Source organism: Puma concolor, chromosome A3, assembly GCF_028749965.1.
Source record: "Puma concolor isolate L17-30 chromosome A3, mPumCon1.1.hap2, whole genome shotgun sequence".
In the NCBI taxonomy this organism is placed as follows: Eukaryota; Metazoa; Chordata; class Mammalia; order Carnivora; family Felidae; genus Puma; species Puma concolor.
The window spans coordinates 132,846,225-132,868,759 of record NC_141669.1 but is presented as its reverse complement, the minus strand read 5'-3'; the positions used below and the strand labels follow the sequence as shown (position 1 = coordinate 132,868,759).

Here is a 22,535-nt window from a genome sequence, read left to right as displayed (position 1 = left end):
AGAGGGATGCAGGGCAGAAAGCACATTGCCGCTTCCCTGCTCCAGAAGAAAGTCCTTGAGGAGCCTCGCTCCCTAGACACATGGGACTGTTCTAGTTCTTCCCTCCCTCCTTCTCTGCTTCTCTCTTTCTTGCTTAGTTCTCAATTCCCCATCTGTGAGTTTCTCAATATCGGCCCATTAAATTGTTTTCAGCATAAGTCAGCCAGAATCAGGTGCCTTTGCAAGAGAAAAATACCATTGCCACGGTCTGCACATGGACTGTAGGAATTAGAACTTTGTGTTCAATGCCTTGGGGAACTTGAGGTTAAGAGGAGACTTTCAAATTTAGGGTCAAGGAGACCTTGTGGCTCGCTGATTAAGAACACGGGCTCTTGAGTCAGCCCTTCCTGGATATAACACCCGGCTCTGCCATTTGTTAGTTACTGGCTGATGTGGGACACATGACCTAACTTCCCAAGCCTCAGGTCCTCTTCGGTGAATGTAGGATAATAATAGTACCTAGCTCCCAGGGCTGGCAATGCGGTGAAGTACGTAATAACCTTTGGCTGTTATTTTAGTGATTACTCTTCAAGATTTCTTCTGAGAAGTCATACAAAACAGGAATGTAAATTGCAAAAAAAGACGCTGAGCAGGAAGGCACTACAGAAAGCCTTCCTCCAAAGGGGATGTTTATTTCAGAGACACACAGGGGGACGCTCAAGCAGCTGTCTTCCAGGAAATCGTCCACAACCCAGGGTGAGTTCTAAATTTTAAGTGACTAGCCAGTGTCAAAGGATTGGAAAGGGAAGAAAACACACTAGGACGATGTAAAAATCTAACCACACATTGCATAAGCTCTGAGCTCTCCCAGATTTAATGAGAATCCTGAATTTGGACGTGCTTCCCATCTCCATTAGGCAAAGAATCAACACCATCATCCATATTCTATTGGCAGCTACCTCTGCACTGAACAGTAAATATCAGAAACCAAATACCGGGGCTCCCTAGGATCTTGGAAAGAGGAAGATGTAAATGATTAATCCAAAGGCTCAGGGCCTTTGCATTGGAGGTGTTTTCTGCTGCAAGTGTTCTCCCCAGCACCCCCATCGCCCCTTTCGGTGTTCACCTCTACCTTCTTATTTCAGCTCAAAGGTCACCACCTCTGAGAAGCACTCTGGGTTCTCTCTAGTGGAACCAGCCTCTCAGAGTGTTCTCTGTGTTTCCTTCCCAGCGGTACCAAGTTTGTGATAGATGTTTCCGTGATTGTTGGATCGGTGGCTTTTCCCAAGTAGACCACGAGTTCCAGGTGGGCAAAGATCTTGTCTGTTACGCTCACTTCTGTAGATCGGGGAAGATTGGTTCCAGACCCACAAGAGAAACTCTATCCATCTTTGTTCGTTTCATGACTTTGGTAAATGTCTACTGATTAGCTTTCATTCACTCAGCAAGGGCTTAAATTCTTAGCATGTGCTATTCAATGATGAATGCCATCATTAGTGCATTCCTTTAATTATTAATTCGTTAATAATCTATAAATGCTTACAATCTGCCAGGCACTGAGCAGTGAGGACCCAGCCGTGACAAAAAGAGGAAAAAATCCCGATCACAGAACTCACAGAACTTACACTGTAGTGGGAGGGGGTCATCAGTGAATACATAAATAGACGCGTGTCCCAGGAGACATACGTGCTTAGGAGAATAATAAGTGGAGAAAAGAGATAGGAAGAACTGGGGCCGGAGCACATTGTGGGGGGAACTATTTTATTTTATTTCTAAAGTTTATTTATTTATTTTGAAAGAGATAGAGAGGGAGAATGAACAGGGGACCCGACGTGGGGCTCGAACTCACGAACTGCGAGATCATGGCCTGAGCTGATGTCGGATGCTTTACCGACTGAGCCACCCAGGTGCCCACAGTTTTAAAGAGAGATGCTGGAGAAGACCTCACTAAGCAGAGACCTCCACAAAGGAGGGAACACAGCATGGGGCAACCGGAGAGGAGGGAACATTCCAGAAAGGGAGTGGCAGGTGCAAAGGGCCTGCAGGGGCGTAGAGAAAGAAGAATCCAGGATGACCCTGATGTTGGTGTGAGTAGCTGGCTAGAGGCTACCATGGCTCAGGAGAGAAGGGACGGTGACAGAAGAACCCAAGTCCTCTTTGGCCACCTTGAATTTGACATTAATGAGGAAGTAGCAACAGGGAGATGCGTATTGGCTTTTATTTTCTTTTAAGATTAGTTATTTATTTCGAGAGAGAGAAAGAGAGCATGAGTGGGAGAGGGACAGAGAGAGAGAGAGAGACAGAGAGACAGAGAGAGAAAGAATCCTAAGTGGGTTCAGCACTGTCAGTGCAGAGCCTGATATGGGGCTCGAACTCATGAACCGTGAGATCACGACCTGAGCCGAAATCAAGAGTCAGATACTTAACCCGCTGAGCCAACCGGGCACCCGCATATTGGCTTTTTTTTTTTTTTTTTTTTTAATGCTTTTACTTTATTTTTGAGAGAGAGAGGCAGAGACAGAGCACGAGCGGGGGAGGGGCAGAAAGAGAGGGAGAGACAGAATCTGAAGCAGGCTCCAGGCTCTGAGCTGGACAGAGCCAGCACAGAACCTGACCTGGGGCTCGAACCCACAAACGGAGATCATAACCTGAGCCGAAGCCCGACGCTCAACTGACTGAGCCACCCAGGCGCCCCCGCATTGGCTTTATTTTTAAATGTTATTAAAATATTGCACACACACAAAATAGCAGACACAACGGAAGTATCCAGCCTCAAGGATTTCCCGAAGCGTGGTGTTGGGTAATCAGCACCGCCCCCCCAAAGGCCCTCGTGCCCATCCTGGTCCCTGTTCCCTCCCTCAGTGACCACTGTCTGGCCTGGCACGACAGATGCATTTTATTGGCATTTTTCAACCCACGATCAAGAGATAATATGGGGCACTGGCTCAGGTCATTCTCAGAAAAATACCTCATCTGCTTTTTCTTTTAGACTAAGACTTTTGATTTGTTTTGTTTTGCTTCCTTTTGTTGTTTGCAACTGGGAGCTTTGCTTATTTGTTTTATTCGCCTTCTTCTCAGGGCGAGGTGCTGATGCGGGGTGTGGGTGGGGTCGCTCGGGGCTGGCAGTCACCTCCTGTCCGGACCCCCCCGGGTCCTGACCTCTGTAAGTGGGGAGGGGGGGGGCAGCCACCCACCAGACCAGCTGGAGCTGCAAACCCTACTCCCTGCTTTCAGAAAGCAAGTCCCCTGCCCACACTGTCCCCGTCCCCAATCCCCCAGGGGCTTCCCCCCCCCCACCCTGCCTCATCCAACCCCAGCAGCTGGTTCTTCTTAAGGCATCGCTGTTAGTTTACAGTGGCTGCAAGTGTTCATTTTCATGTTTTAATGAAAACACAGCCAGCTTCATTCCATCCTGAAAATTAATGTCTTCTTTCTCTATCCGCGTCCCCCTCCCTCTCACTATATCCACTGATTGTTTCTTTTGGAATTAATTCCCCTCTCGCTTTGCCTCCGTAGAGCTCTGACTCCCGGGAGAAGGAAGAGGACGGCCCCTCGGGGCCGCACAGAATGGACAGGCCAAGCGACAGGAGGGAGGCCGCCCGCGCTCCTCCAGGGCCTTGAGGAAGGCACAGTCACACCTGCAAAACACAGCGCCCATCTTTTTCATCCGCTTTTACTTCTCAGGAGACCCCGGTCCCCAGAGACCTGTTTTCACCTCCCTGGCTCGGCACACATGTTTTCTACATGATATTAACCGGTCGCCTTTGAATCTCGTACATCCTGGTATGCTTTGGATTCACCGACCTCATTTTTACACACACACACACACACACACACACACTCCCCGGAATCTGTACTAGCTGACTGCCGGCAAAAGAAAACGTTAGTGTGGCTCTTTCTCCTTCTTTTAAACAGCTTAAATGAGATACAATGTACACGCCATAAAACTCACTTAAAGTGTGTTCTTGCCTGACTTCGTGTTTACTTACTGGGGTGTGCATTAGCTGTTTCTTCCTGAAAAATGGGGCCGCCGGGAGGACATTTTGACCCTACAGGCTCCCCCCTTTGACAGGTGACATCTAAATAGACAGCAGATTCTGTCCATGTGTCCACCCCCTTCGCCCCCCTCCAAAAGTGGTTTTACTCATTTCGCCACGTACAACCTACTTCCTGTGTTTGGAGTCTGAGCCGCCCAGGCCTTTTCGGGAGACTTGCTGCCTGGTTTCTGCACTACTAGTAAGTTTCTTTTGTGTTGGAGGGGTTTTCTGTTCGGTTTTTTGTTATTTAGAGTCTTCTGCTGTTTCCCTTATCTGCGGGGCTGGGGAGACCCCAATGAAAGGTATCTGTGTGGCCTAACGGACTCTGCAGAAGTATTTGGTACTTAGAGCCAAATGTAAACGTTCGCAGCATTCTGACTCTGGGGGTGGTCAGAAAGGAAGATGGTTAGGAATATGAAGAGGCCTGGAGCTTTTTCCTGATATTAAAATGTTAATCTCTAGTTTCGCTCTGACTTCTGTCTCTGTTCCCTCGTTTGAAGAATAGGATTTAAAATAACTGCTTCATGGGGCGCCCGGGTGGCTCTGTCGGTGAAGCACCCGACTCCAGCTCAGCTCATGATCTCGCGGCTCGTGAGTTCGAGCCCCACGTCGGGCTCTGTGCTGACAGCTCGGAGCCCGGAGCCTGCTTCGGATTCTGTGTCCCTCTTTCTCTCCACCCCACCCCTGCTTGTGCTCTGTCTCTCTGTGTCTTTCAAAAATGAACAAACATTAAAAAAAAATTTTAAATAACTGCTTCAGCAGATTTGCCTAAGGATCGCAACGTGCAAACTCTTTAGAACACAATCAATTTCTCCAAATCTACAAATACTCATTAAATATGAGTTTGAAGGAGCTTCACTACTGGCATAAGAATTCTGTTTCTGTCAAGGAGCATTAATAAAAACGTAGTGGCTGCAGTCAGACAGGTATGCTCCAGCTCAAGCATTTACTCAGCAAATACGTACTAAGGCCTGCTGGGTGCCAGATATTGGGGATTGCAATGGTGGACACGCAGGGAGAGTCAGGTAGAGGAGAGAAGATGTTCCCCATGTAGTCAAGCAAGTAAGTATCTACGTACAAACGATCTAAGTACCACAGCAAGGGCTGTGGGAGAAACTTCCGCTGTGTGTGTACGTGTGTGTGTACGTGTTCAAAAAAGTTTTAAGAGGATGTATATTTTGCTAGTAAATTTATCCCTACCAGCATAGAAAAATTTTCTGGAACAATCCATGAGAAGTTGGTTACAATTGTTTCTTTTTGTGGTAGGATCCAGAAAAGTACATGGGGGAAGGTCTACTTTTTATTCTATACATGTCTTACACAGTGTGAAGTCTCTAGCCACAAGCATGTATTTTTTATTATTTATTTGCTTGTTTACCTACCAGTGGACCTTCTCTAAGCAGCAGACTGAGAGTCCACGTCGATTTTCTTCGTTAGTTTTCTCCATTCAAAACCAAAACTTGTTATTTAAAATGAATAAATGATTAACTGCTTAAAGTATTTAACTTGTCATGCCAAACCAATTAAAGAGTGCATATAAAATCGTTATACTTGAAAAGACAAAGGTCATTTACGAGAGTGCAGAAATTCATCAACCCACACCAAGGTGTTCCCAAGCCCACTCATGCCCACAGAGCTCACCCAGACAATAACCTTTTGATTCAACAGATATTTATTGAGTGCCTACTGGGTACCAGGTGTTGTTCTGGGCACTGGCAGGTAAAACAATAGCCCAATCTCCTGTTGTAGGAAACAGACAATATATCTGTTTCTTTTTTTATTTTTATTTTTTTTAATTGTTTTTTTAACGTTTATTTATTTTTGAGACAGAGAGAGACAGAGCATGAACGGGGGAGGGTCAGAGAGAGGGAGACACAGAATCTGAAACAGGCTCCAGGCTCCGAGCGGTCAGCACAGAGCCCGACACGGGGCTCGAACTCACGGACCGCGAGATCATGACCTGAGCCGAAGTCGGCCGCTTAACCGACTGAGCCACCCAGGCGCCCCTATCTGTTTCTGATCAAGCAAATCCAATATACATTATACATAAATCAAGCCAATCAAATATACAATATATATTTTATAGAACTATATAATAATAGAAGTATTGTGACGAAAAAGGAAAGCAGGGCTGGGTGGTGCGGGACCAAGGGATTGGGTGGTGTTTTTTGGTTATTATGTAGAATAGATTTTGTGGTTGCATTCACCATAGAGAAGGGCCAGGAGGCATGTCTGAGGAGATGGCACATCAACAAGGACCCAGATGAGGAGAAAGAGGCATGAGCCGTGGAAGAATGTTCTCTGCCCGAGAGACCGGTAAAGGCCCTGATATGGGAGTGCCGGAGACCGGTGAAGTCTGGCAGTGAGCATACACACCGGGTATGCCGTTCTGTCCTCCTGTCGTAGTGCTCCAAACATTTCAGAATCTAGACTTATGTTCTAGAAAGGAAAACTGAAACACTGATAGCTTTATTATCTTTGTGTGTATGGGGATATGCTATTCTGGGCATTGCCTCTCTTCTTGAGATCTTAAATAAAAATAGTCGCTGTGAACTATACATACCAGGGAAACAGAAATACAGTAAAACCTTGGTTTGCGAGCTTAATTCGTTCTGAAAACATGCTTGTAATCCAAAGCGCCTGTACATCAAAGCGAATTTCAAAAACTATTGGCTCGGTTGTGATCGTGTGACGGCCCGCATCACGCACGACTCGTATCGCAAGACGTCACTTGGTTATCAAGTGAAAATTTATCAGACATGTTTGCTCGCCTTGCGGAACGCTCGCGGAACACGTTACTCGCGTTCCCAGGTTTTACTGCGTATCTTTTTTTTAACATATCTTTATATTTCAATGTATATTTTTAAACTTCGTATGGCCATATTCATCCACAGTTGCCATAGTACATTTTCTTTCTATTGTCCTAACAGCATCTCATGAAACCCGTGTGTGTTTTATTACTGCGGTACATGTCTGTGTTTAGGCACTGAAATTAACTTAGCAACTATCACTCCCGGGCCATTTCGACAAGGATTCTGAGACGTGTTGTTTTCAACCGACTCTAAGTAGGAGGGGGGCTGGGACAGGCGAGTGAAACCATGTGCTACTTAAAGAAAATAACAAAACCTAATAATGCCGTTGGTGCTGCTGACGACAAGCCTCTTCTGACTCTGAGCACCTTGGAGTGCTCTTCCCGCTGCGGGACTCACCTGTCGGATGAGGGGCTGGCGATTAAGTTTTCTCTGCGTCCTCTGATGTCATGTTCCCTTTCCTCTTCTCGCGAGGGTTTTCAGTGCCAGCTCTGTCATCAGTCACTGTCACTACGACCGTCTGAGTGTGAGGTTCACCTTCTCCTCTTTCTCCAAACAGGGCTTCTGTGGGTGCGTTGTTCTAGAACACTGGCTGTCAACCAGAGGTGATCCAGACCAGGAGAGGCTTGGCAGCGCTGGGAGATGCTTTTTGGCTCGTCACACTGTGCTCCTGGCATGTAGCAGGTGGAGGCTGGGGGTGCACTGCCCAGGACGGTCCCCCACTCCCCACCCCCGACACGCGAAGAACAATGCTGCCCCCAGTTTCATCAACGGTGCCGAAGCTAAGAGCCTCGGGTCTCGAGAAACTGGGAAAGATGAAGAAGGGAGACCGTGAGTGGAGGACACTGTTGCCTTAGGATGCCCACGCGGTATTTCCCACCCAAGAAACACGCAGCAACTTTTGTCTTAGTTGATGCTGATTGCTCTCGATTATCCATCCCCAGAGACCTGGGCGTGCGGCTGAACCCCACGTTAGGGGACAAGCACGAGGGGACAAAACTGGAGGCACATTCAAACATGTGCCGTAACTACCAGAGCGTTTTCTGCTCTGTCTTCAGATCCTTGGTTTCATTCAAGGGCCAACACAGTTGATCTGCATATGGCATTCAGCAGCAAAGTAAACTTTTTTCTCGGGTCTTTTGTTTCCAAATCAAAGGGAAACAAAGGACATCAAGCCCCATTCAGGCACTTTCAATGACTCTCAAATAAACGTGGGAGCAATACTGGAGCCGTTTATAATGCTCAGTGATGAAAAAGCATACTTATTAACCTTGTAAACATTCTATAAAAGTACAAGGGAAACTTCATAAAGAATATCCAAGTGTCCTTTTAATATAATAGCCCTTTGTACTTTGAAATGTTCATATGTGTACAGAATAGAATTAAGCAGAACAGACTGGAAGAACACAGTCTTCGAGCCTTCTAGTAATGGTGCCATTAAAACATTATTTTGCAGTTTCTTAAGACTGAGAAGATTAAGGTTTCTCACCCCGAGATCAGTTCCACTTACAAAAAGCACTTTGGACCCATATTTAACCAACCGTCAGAAGGGATTCAAAAGCAGGCTAATTGAGCACGGGGGTTTTGGAAACTCTGTAATGATGACCCGGGTTTTTTTCTGGAAAACACCAACAAGGGCAGCTTGGCAGGAAGCAGGAATTAGACAGGAGAATTGATTTGAGACCTGCCCTCCACACTGGAAGGAAAACTCCCCCGTAAGAAACGGTGAGGTTTGAAATCAGTGCAGATCTATCATTCACACGGCCTCCAGCCTTAACGCAGGGCATTTTATCGCCACCGTAATTCCCCAGGAACTGCCCTTCTCGCGTGAGACAGATCCACCTCTCGGAGGAAAGGAAACCGGCTCTATCTGTTCAACCCGTCCTCTCCCTTCTGTGTCTGAGCCATCGCCGGGTTCTCTCTGTGTTTTGCAATCCCCTCCATGGCTCCAAAGGCCGACAAAGTCTGTCTCCAGCGAGGGTACTGAGCCAAAAGCCCACACCGCCTGACCGTATTTTTCTCTTTCTTAGCCTTTTACCCGCTGACTTCACATTTCTCGGGAGCAGGCCAGCTCGGGCAGACCTCCCCCGAATATAAAGTTCTGCAGGGGCAAGCTGGAGAACCACACAGGGGAGTTTTCATGAGGAGCCCCGTCTGACGTTTTCTGCCTGAATCCTTGGGCCTCGCTCCAGCCTACAAAGGCAAGTGGCACGAAACTAACAGCCATAATCAAATGAGCTCAGCCAGCCTGGAGTCTCTTTTGCAAGGGGATCACAGGCATTCTGCCCAGCAGAACCTAGAGAGAGAGAGAGAGAACCTCTGTCCTGAAATCTCTGAAGTTTCCTGCCAGTGAGTCAGTACATATCCGACCAAAAAAATAAATAAAAAAAGTTGTCTAACTGGTTTGACTGTTTCAGCCAGCTATTGCTGAGAGAAGTAAACAGAACATCACCGCTTCAGTTATGTCTGACTTGAGCATTATTTTCAAGTCAATATTTGTCATCTCAGTGCTGTTCCATTGCGGCCTTTGAGACGGATAGATGGGCACCTCGTCTTGGGGAAACCCACCCAGCAGCCACCAGCCTCCACCGGCCCCCCCTCATCTCAGGACGGGGGTGGGGAGGGTTTAGTGACACTGAGTCAGGACTTCGCAGTTACCTCGTCAGGATGTAGCTGAATTGAGAAATGCTCTCACTTTGCCCTCTGGGCTCCTCCAGTCCGGGCCCCGGGTTTCTGCCGACCGCTGCACTTTTCAGTGAATTCGACACGCAGGCGTTCTCGGTGTCTTCATTCAGGAAGTGGCCAGCCTTGAGATTCTTTCTGCTCGGATGCTACAAACAAATTGCAGAGGAAGTCAAGTCAAACTTTCCCTTGCTTCTTTTGTTCTCCAACCAGCAATTCAGAAAGCAGAGCCGGTTTTTTCTTTTTGGATGCCTTTGAAAGATTGCTCTTAACTGGCAAGGCAGAAACCCTCATGGGTTTGATTTTTGTTGTTGTTGTTGTTTTAAGCAAAGATCCTCCTAAACTCATTTTTTCAAAAAAGCAGACATTTCCTAGAAGTTTCTTTTAAGGCTGGGTTTTGTGTGTGTGTGTGTGTGTGTGTGTGTGTGTGTGTTTTGAGCCTTTCCAACCCAATTGGTCCCTTAACGTCACACAGCTTTCTAATTGTTGTTCTTCCCTTTAGATTTAGATTTCAACCAGGAGAGCAATAATGAGCTTTGCATGGACAATGGCTAAATCTGAATGAGGCTTCTGGTGCCCTAATTCAGGGCCAAGGAAAGCTAACAGTCATGATTCAATAAAGGTGCCAGTCCACGGCAGGCATCAGACAGAAAGGAGACACCTTATCTGTTGAATCTACAGATACTACTTGAAAAATCACACATAATTAATCCCTTCTCTTAGCGGAGGCTATTTGAAGCTTTATCACCAGCTTGTATGTACGATTTCATCTCTGGCTTTCACTGATGGTTCCGAGAGGGGAGCATTTTCAAACCAGAGGCAGTTCATAATTTAGACATGCCTACCACCCCTGTTCTAGTTAGCTAATAAAAGAAGCTTTGCACTAAATAACTGAGGGGACACAGAATAGAGATACATAGCAAATATTTGCCAAGTGGCCCTGAAGTGGCTTCCCAGATGGCACGTTCTGGGGAATAAAGAAGATACGACAGCCCCATGGGTATCAATATGACATCTGATGGTCCTCCTGCGACCCTCTGTGTACAGGGGTGGGCAGTCAATGGGAATTCGTTTTACCATGGCAGTGCTCTCATATAGGCTAGAAAAAATATATACGCAGAAAGAGGGAGAGAGACATATCTCACGTAACCCAACCTGTGGCTCCCGTAAGGCTCTCCACTAAAGGAAGTTGTGATAATTGAAATTCATCACACCCTGTGAATTCTCCTGGGTCAGGAAACACTGGCATTGGCAGAATCTGAACTTAATAGTATTTGCAAAGTTACTCTTATGTCAGAACATGTTTGCCCAACCATGATCGTCTCCTCCCTCTTTATCTATAAACACATATACACTGTAGATATTTATAGACTAATAGGTATATGAAATCATTTATGCAAGTTGTAATTGACTGTGTAATTATTGAATAAACAGCAGATGAAAGGAAATGTGAGGTTCTGAAGCTTTAATTCGCGTTTTATCAACTGTTTATTTACTTGTCTACATTCTCCTCTCTGCTGATTATTTTCTGGGCATGCATTTTCCCTTGGGCAACATCAGATGAGAACATCATTTCATTTGCATCGCAGGGGAGACGGAGAGACAAACAGAAAGCAGAGAGACAAACAGAAAATCAGAGGCAGCATCCTGCTTGGACACCTCCAAGGTATGTGGGTCATCGTTAGACGCTGTGGGCATCGTCACCATTCTTGAAGCTTTGATGTAGAAACATGTAAGACTTACAATGTACCTGAATCTCTATATAAAGCCAACAGACCTACCCTGTATTGAGGCGACTGCTATTTATTTACAGAATTCAACTGCCTTCAACAAATTCTATCAAATCCCTACTGTGTGCCAGGTGCTAGGATACGAGGAGGACTTGTCATCAATGCTGGATTGCCCAGTGTGCAGACGAGACCCTCACTTACAAGTCCAGAAAGCATGGCTGAGAGAGAGCAGAATGTTCTGGACACAAAGAACAGCAGGGAGCTTGTCCTGAGGCAGCACCCAGTTTGGTGCGTCTGAGGGACTGAAAGGTGCCCACTGCTTCAGTGAAGCTGAAAGGGTATGTCTCTTACTCATTTGCCATAGGACAGGGGTTAGTCAACACCTTTTTTTGTAAATATTTTGGTAAATATTTAGTAAAATATTTATTTTATTTTATTTGTTTAGTAAAATATTTAGTAAATATGTTAGGCGTTACAGGCCTTGGGGTCTCTGTCGCAATTATTCAACTATGACATTATAGTACAAGAAAACATACACCATAAACAAATGTGTGTGGCTGCATTCCAATAAAACCATGCATGCGGGCATTGAAATTGGAATTTCGTTGGGACAGTTCTACAAATAGAAAGCAGGGACCCCATCACAACCCAGCCTTGCCCGCCATTGGAGACAACCAGACAATTCAGAAAAGTCATTTTTAATTTCAGCACACACATGCTTTTACCTCTCTGAAAAGCGCAACTTTATTTTTTGTGCGCGTTCGATTTATTTTAACTTCCATTTGGGTACAGGTCCTGAGACAGTGGGGATTATTATTCAGAAAATGAGCCTCCCCGACTCCCGCTTTGGGCGCAATACACTTCCCTGCACCACGGACGTTGGACTCGGCCGCGTGACTTTGTTGGCTAATAGGCCGTTAGCGAGTGTGAGTCCGGCAGGCCTTGTGTGTTTGCATCGCAGCTCGTGCTCATTCGCATTTCCAACATCGCCACGAGGGGTGTATACGCCCGTGTATCCAAGGAGGATGCACACGCCCGGAGCAGACTGCACGTGCCCCACTACTGTGAGCCCAGCCTAGAGCAGTCTCAATCATCTGAACACCTACCAACTTGCAGATGTTTGTGTGAGATTAAATAATTCCTGTTTTAAGCCAATGAGCTGGGGGATGATTTGTTACATGGCATCATTATGGCAATAGTTGACTGATGTAGGCCCCGTAGTACTTCTAGGTGTTAATCTGGCCAGGGGGTGGGGGCTGGGGAAGCATATGTAATTTTAAAAGATCCTTCAAAAACTTGTCTTCCTGCTTTGACTTTGTTATGTAAATCAAAGTCAATTATAGCCTTTCAGGCACTAAATGAAATTTGATGGCCATAAGGCTTCAATGAAGCAGCATATGGTTAAAGAATAAAAGAGGTCTAAGGTACTCATTTATTTATCCAGCACTAGATAAAGCCTTCATCCACAAAGACTTTATCCAGAAAAATGGTTCGCTCATTAAAGAGACGCTCGTGGGTTCTTTTGTACGACACCTTGTAGTTACAGTGTTGAGTCAAGGGCTTACCCTAGGCCAAGCACGGTTCCTAGTGCTTTGCCTACATCAGCTTCTTTGACCCTCAAAATTTAATGTTGTAGTCACTGTTGATTATCTCCAACTGACAGATAAGAAAAGTGAGGGACCAAGAGAATAACGACTTATCCAAGCTCCATGACTTGTAAGTGACAGAGCTGGGGTTCAAACACAGGCTTTCTGATTTCAGAGCCCACCCACCTACCCCCCATGGTAAGACATATCTGGTTTTTGTTCACAGGGGACTTAATAAGAAGACAAATCAATCTTTACAAACCACGGCAGGACCGGGATGGAAAAAAACAAAAACAACAACAAAAAACACACACACACCAAATGGGGAAGTCTGGTTAAGAACAACAGAGAGGACCTGTTTTAGACAGGAGACCAGAGAAGGCTTCTCTAGTTAGGTGAAGTTGTCTGAGAGATGAAAATGATCACACACAAAAAAAATGGCTGGGAGAGAGAAGAATGTTCTGGGGACAAACAACAGCAGGGAGGTTGTCCTGAGGCAGCACCCAGTTTGGTGCGTCTGAGGGACTGAAAGGTGCCCACTGCTTCAGTGAAGCTGAAAGGGTATGTCTCTTACTCATTTGCCATAGGACAGGGGTTAGTCAACACCCCTTTTTTTTGTAAAGCACCTAATAGTAAATATTTTAGGTGTTTTAGGCCTTGGGGTGTCTGTCGCAATGATTCAACTATGACATTATAGTGCAAAAAACCATACACCATAAACAAATGTGTGTGCTCCATTCCACTAAAACTGTATATGCGGGCATCGAAATTGGAATCTTATTGGGACAGTTCTACAAATAGTAAGCATGGGTGTGAAGACACATAGGATTTTCATATTTAGTGCATTTCCAACATATCGGGTTGGAATAATTTTGGAATACTATGGAAATATTATGATATTTGATGCATCTCGACCTTGGAACTCTGGTGAGTTCTCTGTCAAAATAGAATATAGGTCATACCGGTAAGAACAAGAGATAATTTTGACTGAAAGTAATGACAAGCTATTGGGGCCTTTTGTTAGGTTTATTTAGTTATTTTAGAGAGAGAGAGACAGAGGGACAGAGACAGCACACACAAGTGGGAGATGGGCAGAGAGAGAGGCAGACACAGTATCCGAAGCAGGCTCCAGGCTCCGAGTTTCAGCACTGAGCCTGACGTGGGGCTTGAACCCTTGAACCGAGGTATGACCTGAGCCAAAGTCAGATGCTTAACCAACGGAGCCATCCAAGTGCCCCAAGCTGTTGTGTTTTTTTTAATCACTGTGTTAGGATTCTCCAGCAAGAACAGAAACAGAATATATATGTGTAGGGAGAGAGATTGTCTCACAATTTGCCGTTTGCAGGCTGGACATCTAGGAGAGCTGGGGTCATTGAGCCTGAGCTCAAAGTCCTGAGCCCCAGAAGCACTGGGGGCAGGAAAAGATTGATGTCCCAGTCATGCCATCAGACAGGAAGAGCCAAATTCTGCCTTCCTCTGCCTTTTTGTTCCATGCAGGCCTTCCACGGATTAGAAGAATAGACGATGCCCAGCCACACTGGGGAGGGCAAAGTGCTTTACTGGGTCTCAGGATTCAGATGCTAATTTCATCTGGAAAGAGCCTCCCTGACATACCCAGAAATAAAGTTTAACCAAATATCTGGGTACCCCAGGATCCAGTCAAGTTGACACAAAAAATTGACCATTACAATCATCTAATTAACATAGAGGAGTAAATGATACCATCACCCAGAAAAAAAAAAAACAAGAAGATCACGTTCTTGCTAAAATGCCACACTGACAGAAGTAACATAAAATGCATGTTTCTAAACTTTACAAACCAGGTAGTGGGTATCATCATTGAGGAGTATTTAGGATTCATCACTGCCCAAGAAAACTTGAACTGCCCTGAAGTCTTCGAGAGGTCCTATGTGAAAGAAAGTTGACAAACGTTTCCCCATATTTGACAATAACCATCCTAAAAATTTACATCACCTAACCAGTGATGCATAGTGAAGCCGAAAGAAACTTTCCACATTGACAATAATAAAAATATTTTTTCAGCTAAAAAAAATTGCAATCTGTAGTAGTATTTTCTCCTTTCATTCAAATTAAAGAGTAACTTTTATTATTTTTTTAAGTTTATTTATTGAGAGAGAGAGAGAGGGAGATGCCCAAGCAGGCTCCATGCTGACATAAGAGAGCCAGACGCAGGGCTCGAATTCATGAACCATGAGAGCCGAACTGGGATGCTTAACCAACTGAGCCACATAGGCGCCCCGTAAGTGTTAACTTTTATAACTAATTTTGTATTCTTTATTTTTATTTTTTTTAAACGTTTATTCATTTTTGAGACAGAGACAGAGCATGAATGGGGGAAGGTCAGAGAGAGAGGGAGACACAGAATCTGAAACAGGCTCCAGGCTCTGAGCCGTCAGCACAGAGCCCGACACGGGGCTCGAACTCATGGACCGCGAGATCGTGACCTGAGCCAAAGTTGGATGCCCAACCGACTGAGCCACCCAGGCGCCCCTGTATTCTTTTTATCAAGGAAAGCTTCCAAACTTCAAGGTTGGCAAAGCTGGAAGCAGCCCTGATTAAACACCTACCGTACAAGCCAAGCACAGCTCGATGCTAGAACAGAACAGACGATGCTATTGAACAGAACAGACAATGTGTCCGCAGATTCATTGACGCGCTCCTGCTCCAAAAGGCACAAGGCATTTGCTTTCCCTTGGAATGTAGGCTGGACCTGATAACTTGTTTCTGGCGAGTGGCATATTGTGCAAGTGGTGATGCTGGGTGACACTGAAGACCGGTCGGGAAATACTGCCATTTCCCCCGCCCTCCTTCCTTCTGGAAGCCGGTGGCCATGTCATCAGAACACTCCAGCAGCACATGGAAAGGAGCGGAGCCTTCCAGCCAACCGCCATGCGAGGGTGCGATCTTCCAAAGAGATCCTCCAACTTTACCCAGTCGAGCCTTCGGGATGGTGGCAACTTCGGCCAACGTCTTGACCGCTCGTGAGAGGCCGTGGGCGAGAGCCATCCGTTCAAACTGCTCTCGGGGATTCCTGACCCCAGAAACCGCGTGCGATGAGAGATGCTTGTGATGTGAAGTTGCCACAGTTGGGGGGCAACCCGTTACCCAGCGAGCAATAAAGAATACGCTGACACAAGTCTTGGCTTTAGGACTCTCACCTTCTGACGTTTGTTTAATAGGCGTGGAATAAATGTGTTTTTGAGAAAGTGATGAAGAACAGGAAGCCAAAGAAATGTAGCAAATTATCATTAACTGTTCATTCGCTTATCAGATATTTACTGAGCAGTACCATATGTTTATCTATGTTCCAGGCATCAAGCTAGAATAATAAGCGGGAAAGACATAACAGCGCCCCCCGTCATGGAGCTTCCAGTCTGGAAGAAGAAGAAAGTTTTTGTCCTGTGTCTGATGCCTACTCACCGCAGGACCCTGAAGTCAAGTTTCCCTGTCCCAGATAATATGCATTATCTCATCGAATCCTCAAGAAAGCCCCCTTCCTCTCACCCACACCCACCCTGCAGCCCTCCCCAGGCTCCCTTGCAACTTGGCAACGTGACACAATTCAGACCAGCGACGCACAGGCAGGAGATCGCTGAACAGATCCGCTGTCTTCGGAAGGACGCGCTGTCTGGAGAGGGCTGCGAGTTATCCATCCTGCGAATGTCAGGAAGGGCCGAGGGAGCAGCTGAGCTCTGACATTCTTACGCCATCGAAACAGAATAGTAACTGCCTGCCTTTTAAGGGAGAGAAAAAAAATAACCTGTTCGTTGAGGTCTCTGTTGGGTTATCGTTGGCAGTTGCTACTTACGGCTAAGAGCGTTCCCGACCAACTTAATGAAGTCGGAGGAGACAGCCAAGGTCACAAAGCCAATGAATGGAGCAAATCAGAAATCAAAACCGCATCTTCTGGACCCCCAGATCTGTATCTTAATCATGATGCTATGTTGTCCTCATGTTTCCACAAGTAAGAAGAAGAAAACAAAGCAAAACAAAAAAACAGGATAGAAAACGTATTTGTCTGGTTTCCCTGATTGTATCCAAACAGCGTAACAAGCTATTTGATATGGCCTCAAACCACGGGACATTACATCTACATTCCAATTTTAACAAAGACTTAATTGCAAATTTGGGGGAGGTGGTGAAAAGGACTAAGGAATTCCTTAATGTTGATGATGTTGTTGGAAACGTGCTAACCTTGAATACATCTTTGAGAGGAGTTGAAACAGATAGACCCCATTCCTTGAGGGTCCCTGCAGCCTTATATTTACGGGGCACTTACCGTGGGCTTCATGATTTGGTTCCGCGGTCTCACCTAGTCCCTCTGTCACCCAGCAAGCTGAGCCCATACACCCCATTTCACAGCTCAGAGAGGTTCAGTAGCTTGGGCAGGGTGATTCAGCTCGCGCTTAGGCTTAGGACTGAACCCTGGTCTGCCAGTCCAGAGCTGGACTAGAGAGGGAGTAGCAAACTGTGTCCACATGTGATGGTAGGATAAGTGATCCTGGATATGGCAGCAACTATGACAGTCTATACAGGAAGGAATAAAATTCGGGAGGCACCTGGGTGGCTCAGTCGGTTGAGCATCCGACTTCGGCTCAGGTCATGATCTCACGGTCCGTGAGTTCGAGCCCCGCATGGGGCTCTGTGCTGATGGCTCGGAGCCTGGAGCCTGCTTCCGATTCTGTGTGTGTGTCTCTCTCTCTCTCTCTCTGCCCCTCCCCTGCTCGTGCTCTCTCAAAAATGAATAAAAACATTAAAAAAAAAGAAAAGACTAAGGTTTGGCAAATGTTCTGGTGGAGGATCGGAGTGGAATAAACACAGGTCGGTTCCTGCTCCTGCCCCACCTGGCTGTGACATTAGGTGAATCTCTCCGTCTCTCAGAGCCTTTGTCTTCTGCTGTAAAATGAATGTCATACTGACACCGGCCTCGCAGTGGTTCTGAGGACTCAGGGGGGCAGAGCCACTGGACTCCAGGCAGGTGGTGCAGCCAGTCCTCAAAAAATATTAACGGTTAGCATCTTGGTTACCGTTCCACGCTTCGTCTACGGGGAAGAGAGCGCTTCTTTGTGTTGAGCTCGCTATGTCTCCGCAACAATTATGTACATTCTTCGTGCTGGAAGAAGAAACGGAGTCATCCAGAGAGCGAATAATCCCTGCGAAAGCCATGTCCCGAATTTTGGCAAAAGCAATCTGCCGGTCTTCCTTACCCGTGGCAATACTACAAACGCAAAGAGAGAACAGTCAGGGCAGTGGGGGGTGGGGGGAGGAACAGGAGGGTCTTGCTGCCCTGGCTTGCAGCCTCCTCTTGCCCCCCTCACCCTACCCCTGCCACTTCATTCTCTCTTGTCCTCATCGACCCGGTTGTCCCTTCTCAGTCTTTTTCTCCGGGTACACCAGTACTTGTTCTGTTTTAAGATAGATCCCCGACCTCTCCCCTCAAAAGCAGGTTCCTGGTTTAGAGGAGAAAGAGAAACACAAGTGGGGATTTCCCATTTTCCCAGAAAGACGCCGGAAAAAGTGGCAGGCAGTGCTCTCACGTGGCTCCCAGTGGTCCCCGCTTCCTGGTATCCGTGTTCCTGGGGGGGTAATGCCCTCCCCTCAAGTGAGGGCTGGCCTCCTGACTTCCTAACACATAGAATACTCAAAGATGACAGGACGTCACTTCCATGGTTGGGTCGCAAAGGACTGTGACCTCCATCTTGCCAGCAGGCTCTCTCTACTGCCTTCTCAGCTCGCTTACTCCGATGAAGCAAGTTGCCATGTTGGAAAGCCTACGGGTAAGGAAATGCCCTTGGCCTTTGGCCAACAGCAAGGAAAGACCTGAAATTCTCAATGCAAGAACCCTTGAGGAACCAAATCGTACCAAGAGCCACATGAGCTTGGACGCACCAGCTGAGCCTTCAGATGAGACCCCAGCCTGGACTCACACCTTGAATGCAGACTTGCAAGAGACCCAGCTGAGCAGATTCTGACCCAAAGAAACTGAGTGTCCTGTTACGAGTTGCTGTATCTTTGTGCATGTGGATAATTTGTTACACAGTAACAGATAACTAATAAACTAATACAGACCCACTGTGTCAGTCAATAATGAATAGAGAGGAAGAAAGGAATGAGCCGGATGAGGGTGTGGCCTGTCTGGATTCTGGCCGTCTTCTGCCACCCAATACACAAGTGCTGTTAGGAAAGGCCCTTCTCTTACCTTGATTTCTTCTTCTGCCAAACCAGAGCGTGGACTTAGGGACTGTAACTTTTCTGCAGTTTTGTTCGTTAAATATCTAATGACATCCTGGGGCTCCTGGGGGGCTCCGTCCGTTAAGCGGCTGACTTCGGTTCAGGTCATGATCTCGCGGTCCGTGAGTTCGAGCCCCGCGTCGGGCTCGGTGCTGACAGCTGGGAACCTGGAACCTGCTTCGGATTCTGCATCTCCCTCTCTCTCTGACCCTCCCCCGTTCATGCTCTGTCTCTCTCTCTGTCTCAAAAATAAGTAAACCTTAAGAGAAAAAAAAAAAAATCTAATGATGTTCCGCCCTGGGCTCACATTCCAACTTGGCCACAGTCAGAACTAGACAGAAGCTGTCCTCATGAAACAGGGTATGGGTTTCAGTTCACCTCAGTCCTCACCTGAACCCCTTTACTCATTTACATCACCTGCCAGGCATGGCGGGCGAGGGGGTGGACTCCTGAACACGCGCTCCTCTGTATTGGATCGCTTCTTTTGATGAGCAGACTAACAGATACCACGTTGGGAAAAGACGTACAAGACACTTCCCGGGGCAGCGGGGGCGGAGGGGGACTCATAGGAGGGAAATACGGGGAGGAAGGCCCAGGGGGCTGGGAGAAAAGGCAGACCACATGATGGTCTAAACCCTGCAGAGGAGAAAAGGAAGGGAGAAGGTAGGTGGGAAAAGTCTGAGACTGTGTGCCATCCTCAGGAAGCTGTGCCAAAGCCCCGTGTCACCTGGAAACGAGCCTGCTTGAGTGTCCCCGTCCCGCGCGGTCGTAGGTAAGGAACAACCTGAGGGAAATGTGGGTGTGGCACAAACAGGGATCTCAGAGCATGGCATCCGGGGCCCTCGGTCAATTACAGTCCCTGCCACGGGAGACCCGAGAGGCACGCTTTCAAGGTTCCCCAGCCCCCGAGCGTCCTTCTAGTCTAAAAACCCCACCCAAATGGGGACCCGAGGGATGAAAGTGCCCACAGATGCATTCTGATCGGCTCGTGGCATTTAAAAAACACTAGCTGTGGAGTACTTGGGTGGCTTACTCGGTTAAGCGTCCGACTTCACGCCTCAGGGTTTGTGAGTTCGAGGCCCACGTCGGACTCTGAGCTGACAGCTCGGAGCCTGGAGCCTGCTTCGGATTCTGCATCTCCCTCTCTCTCTCTCCTTCCCCACTCGCGCTCTGTCTCTCTCTGGAAAATAAACATTAAAACTTCCAAAATCCAGTAGTAAGAAAACAGACCATCCAATATTTTTTTAAGTCAAGTCTACACCCAACATGGGGCTCTAACTCACCGCCCCAAGATCAACAGTTACATGCTCCAGCACTGAGCCAGCCAGGCACCCCCGGACCACCCAATAGTTTTAAGTGGGGAAGATTTGAACAGACACAAATCAAGAATAGATACTCACAACAAATGAGCAAATGAGAAGATGTCCCACATCTTCAATTTCTACAAGATACCCCCACACACCTGTTAGAAAGGCTAAAACTTTTAAAAGCTGGTGAGTATCAGGGACAAGCCTTCACAGGGTTGTGGTCAGGATTAAATATAACAATGTGTGCGGCACGGGTCACAGAATGCATCCTTAGTATGTGTATTATCAGAAATTTTAAAAGAAAATTAAGAGCCCGAGCTTTGGAAGAGGAGGCTAGAGAGAAGAGACGAGGACTAACATAAGAAGGAGATGTCGGGGGCGCCTGGGTGGCTCAGTCGTTTAAGCGTCTGACTTCGGCTCAGGTCATGATCTCACGGTTCGTGGGTTCGAGCCCCACGTCGGGCTCTATGCTGACAGCTCGGAGCCTGGAGCCTGCTTCTGATTCTGATTCTGTGTCTCTGTCTCTCTCTGCCCCTCTCCTGCTCATGCTGTCTCTCTCTGTTTCTCAAAGATAAATAAATGTAGAAAAAAAAATTTTTTTTAAATAAAAAAAATTAAAAAAAAAAAGGAGATGTCAGTGCACAGAAGTTCCTCTCAAAGGAATCGATTTCCCTTGCTAAAAATTCCAACCACTGCCCTGCTATCCAACCAGGAGGATGACATGAAAATGAGCCCACAGTCACCAAACCCCTGCTAATCCTCGAGGACTCGCACAGACTCACCCCAGGTGACAGGTGCGGCTCAGCGAGGTCAGTAGCTTGCCCAAGGCCACACGGCAAATGAACGGCAGAGCCAGAATTCCCATCAGGTCTGTACTCCACCCCCCCATGCAATACAGCCTCCCAAACTGGGAAGCGGAAGAAGCAAACAGGGTGAGATTCCTTCTTCAGGGGAAATCTCCGCGTTATTTAACAGGCCTACGTCACACACAAAGTCTCGACTCCTGCTACCTCTGATCTTCTGAGTCCTTCCATGTTCACCGTCTTGTATTAGATACCTACCCCTCTCCCGGGTTCCACCTACCCCCGTTTACCAGTGCTAGCCGGGTTCCTCAACATGTTTTTCACTTGCACCTCCCCTAAGGAAACTTTGTAGCTTTTTTTTCTAAGTGTCCCCCCCCTTGAGATGTTCATTTCATGGCTATACTGTATATCTGTGTACATGTCCGTAACATCCACGTGTGCTTTATAACAAGAGTGAGATTTTTTTGCGCCTCTTTCCCCCAAGAGCCAGTTTGACCCCTTTGAAGGCAGTTCTACACCCCTTGGGAGCGTGGGGGTGGGGGTGATGACAGAATTAGTGACAGCGACACAGTGTGGGACAGGGCTCGGTTGGTGCCTGCTAGTGTCGTAAGAGCTCCATAGACGTTGACTCAGCAGGTCTCCCCTCGCACGCTTGTGTATAACACCACTGGCTCCTTCTTGGAAGTGGAACACTTTCCCCCTCCTATGTGGCTCTTCCCCAGTCCCTTTCCATCTCTGTCCGCTTCCAGGCCCGATGCAGAAGCGATTCGAGGAGAGCAAAAAGCACGGGAGGGTGGCAAGATGAGTCTCGGTCATCCCGATTCCTTCATTTTCTCAGCCTTTTCAGCTTGGCCCGAATTGTCTCTTTAATCTCAACAGTCTTTCTTAGTCACGGTGTCCGGAGAAGCATTTAGACCTTGAAAACGTACCCGACCAGCTCTTTTCTAGAAATGATGACCACTGAACTTCAGCAGGTGCTGAGCTGGATTCTTTTCGGGGATTATCAGTGTTTCGTTTTTGCAACAACAAGGGGCGATGATGGAGGTTCAGGGATGTCGGTTAATTCATCCCAGGTCACACGGGGGTCAGTGGAGGGCAGCCCAGGCTGTCCATCCAGGGCAGAGCGGCTCCAAATGCATGTTGCTAACCACCGTGAGAAGCCACTGCTTAATTTTAGTGCATCGCTCCCCTCAAAGTGGGAAAGAAACAGCAGATGGAAATTTTCAAAGGGAGAGGAGGCATCTTTGTGCTTTCTATATTCTCCCAGCCACTAAAGGATCCCCTGGTGCTTAGTTAGACTTGTTTTAGTGGTGCATCTAAAAACCGTTTAAGATTTGCTACCCTCCCAA

General features: G+C 47.1%; 2 long non-coding RNA genes across 3 annotated transcripts; both read left to right on the top strand.

The window, feature by feature from the left end:
• The first annotated feature begins 489 nt into the window (after window positions 1–489).
• On the top strand, window positions 490–3,941 carry LOC147582821 (uncharacterized). Its single transcript, XR_015248793.1, has 2 exons — window positions 490–735; window positions 3,496–3,941. It is a non-coding gene; the product is annotated as an uncharacterized LOC147582821 (long non-coding RNA).
• A 7,093-nt stretch (window positions 3,942–11,034) lies between these two features.
• LOC147582820 (uncharacterized) lies at window positions 11,035–18,920 on the top strand. 2 transcript variants are annotated; one of them, XR_015249547.1, is made up of 4 exons: window positions 11,035–11,174; window positions 11,322–11,576; window positions 13,051–13,385; window positions 16,157–18,920. It is a non-coding gene; the product is annotated as an uncharacterized LOC147582820 (long non-coding RNA). The 2 variants fall into 2 exon arrangements; XR_015249548.1 differs by lacking the exon at window positions 16,157–18,920 and adding an exon at window positions 14,322–14,598.
• The last annotated feature ends 3,615 nt before the right edge of the window (window positions 18,921–22,535 follow it).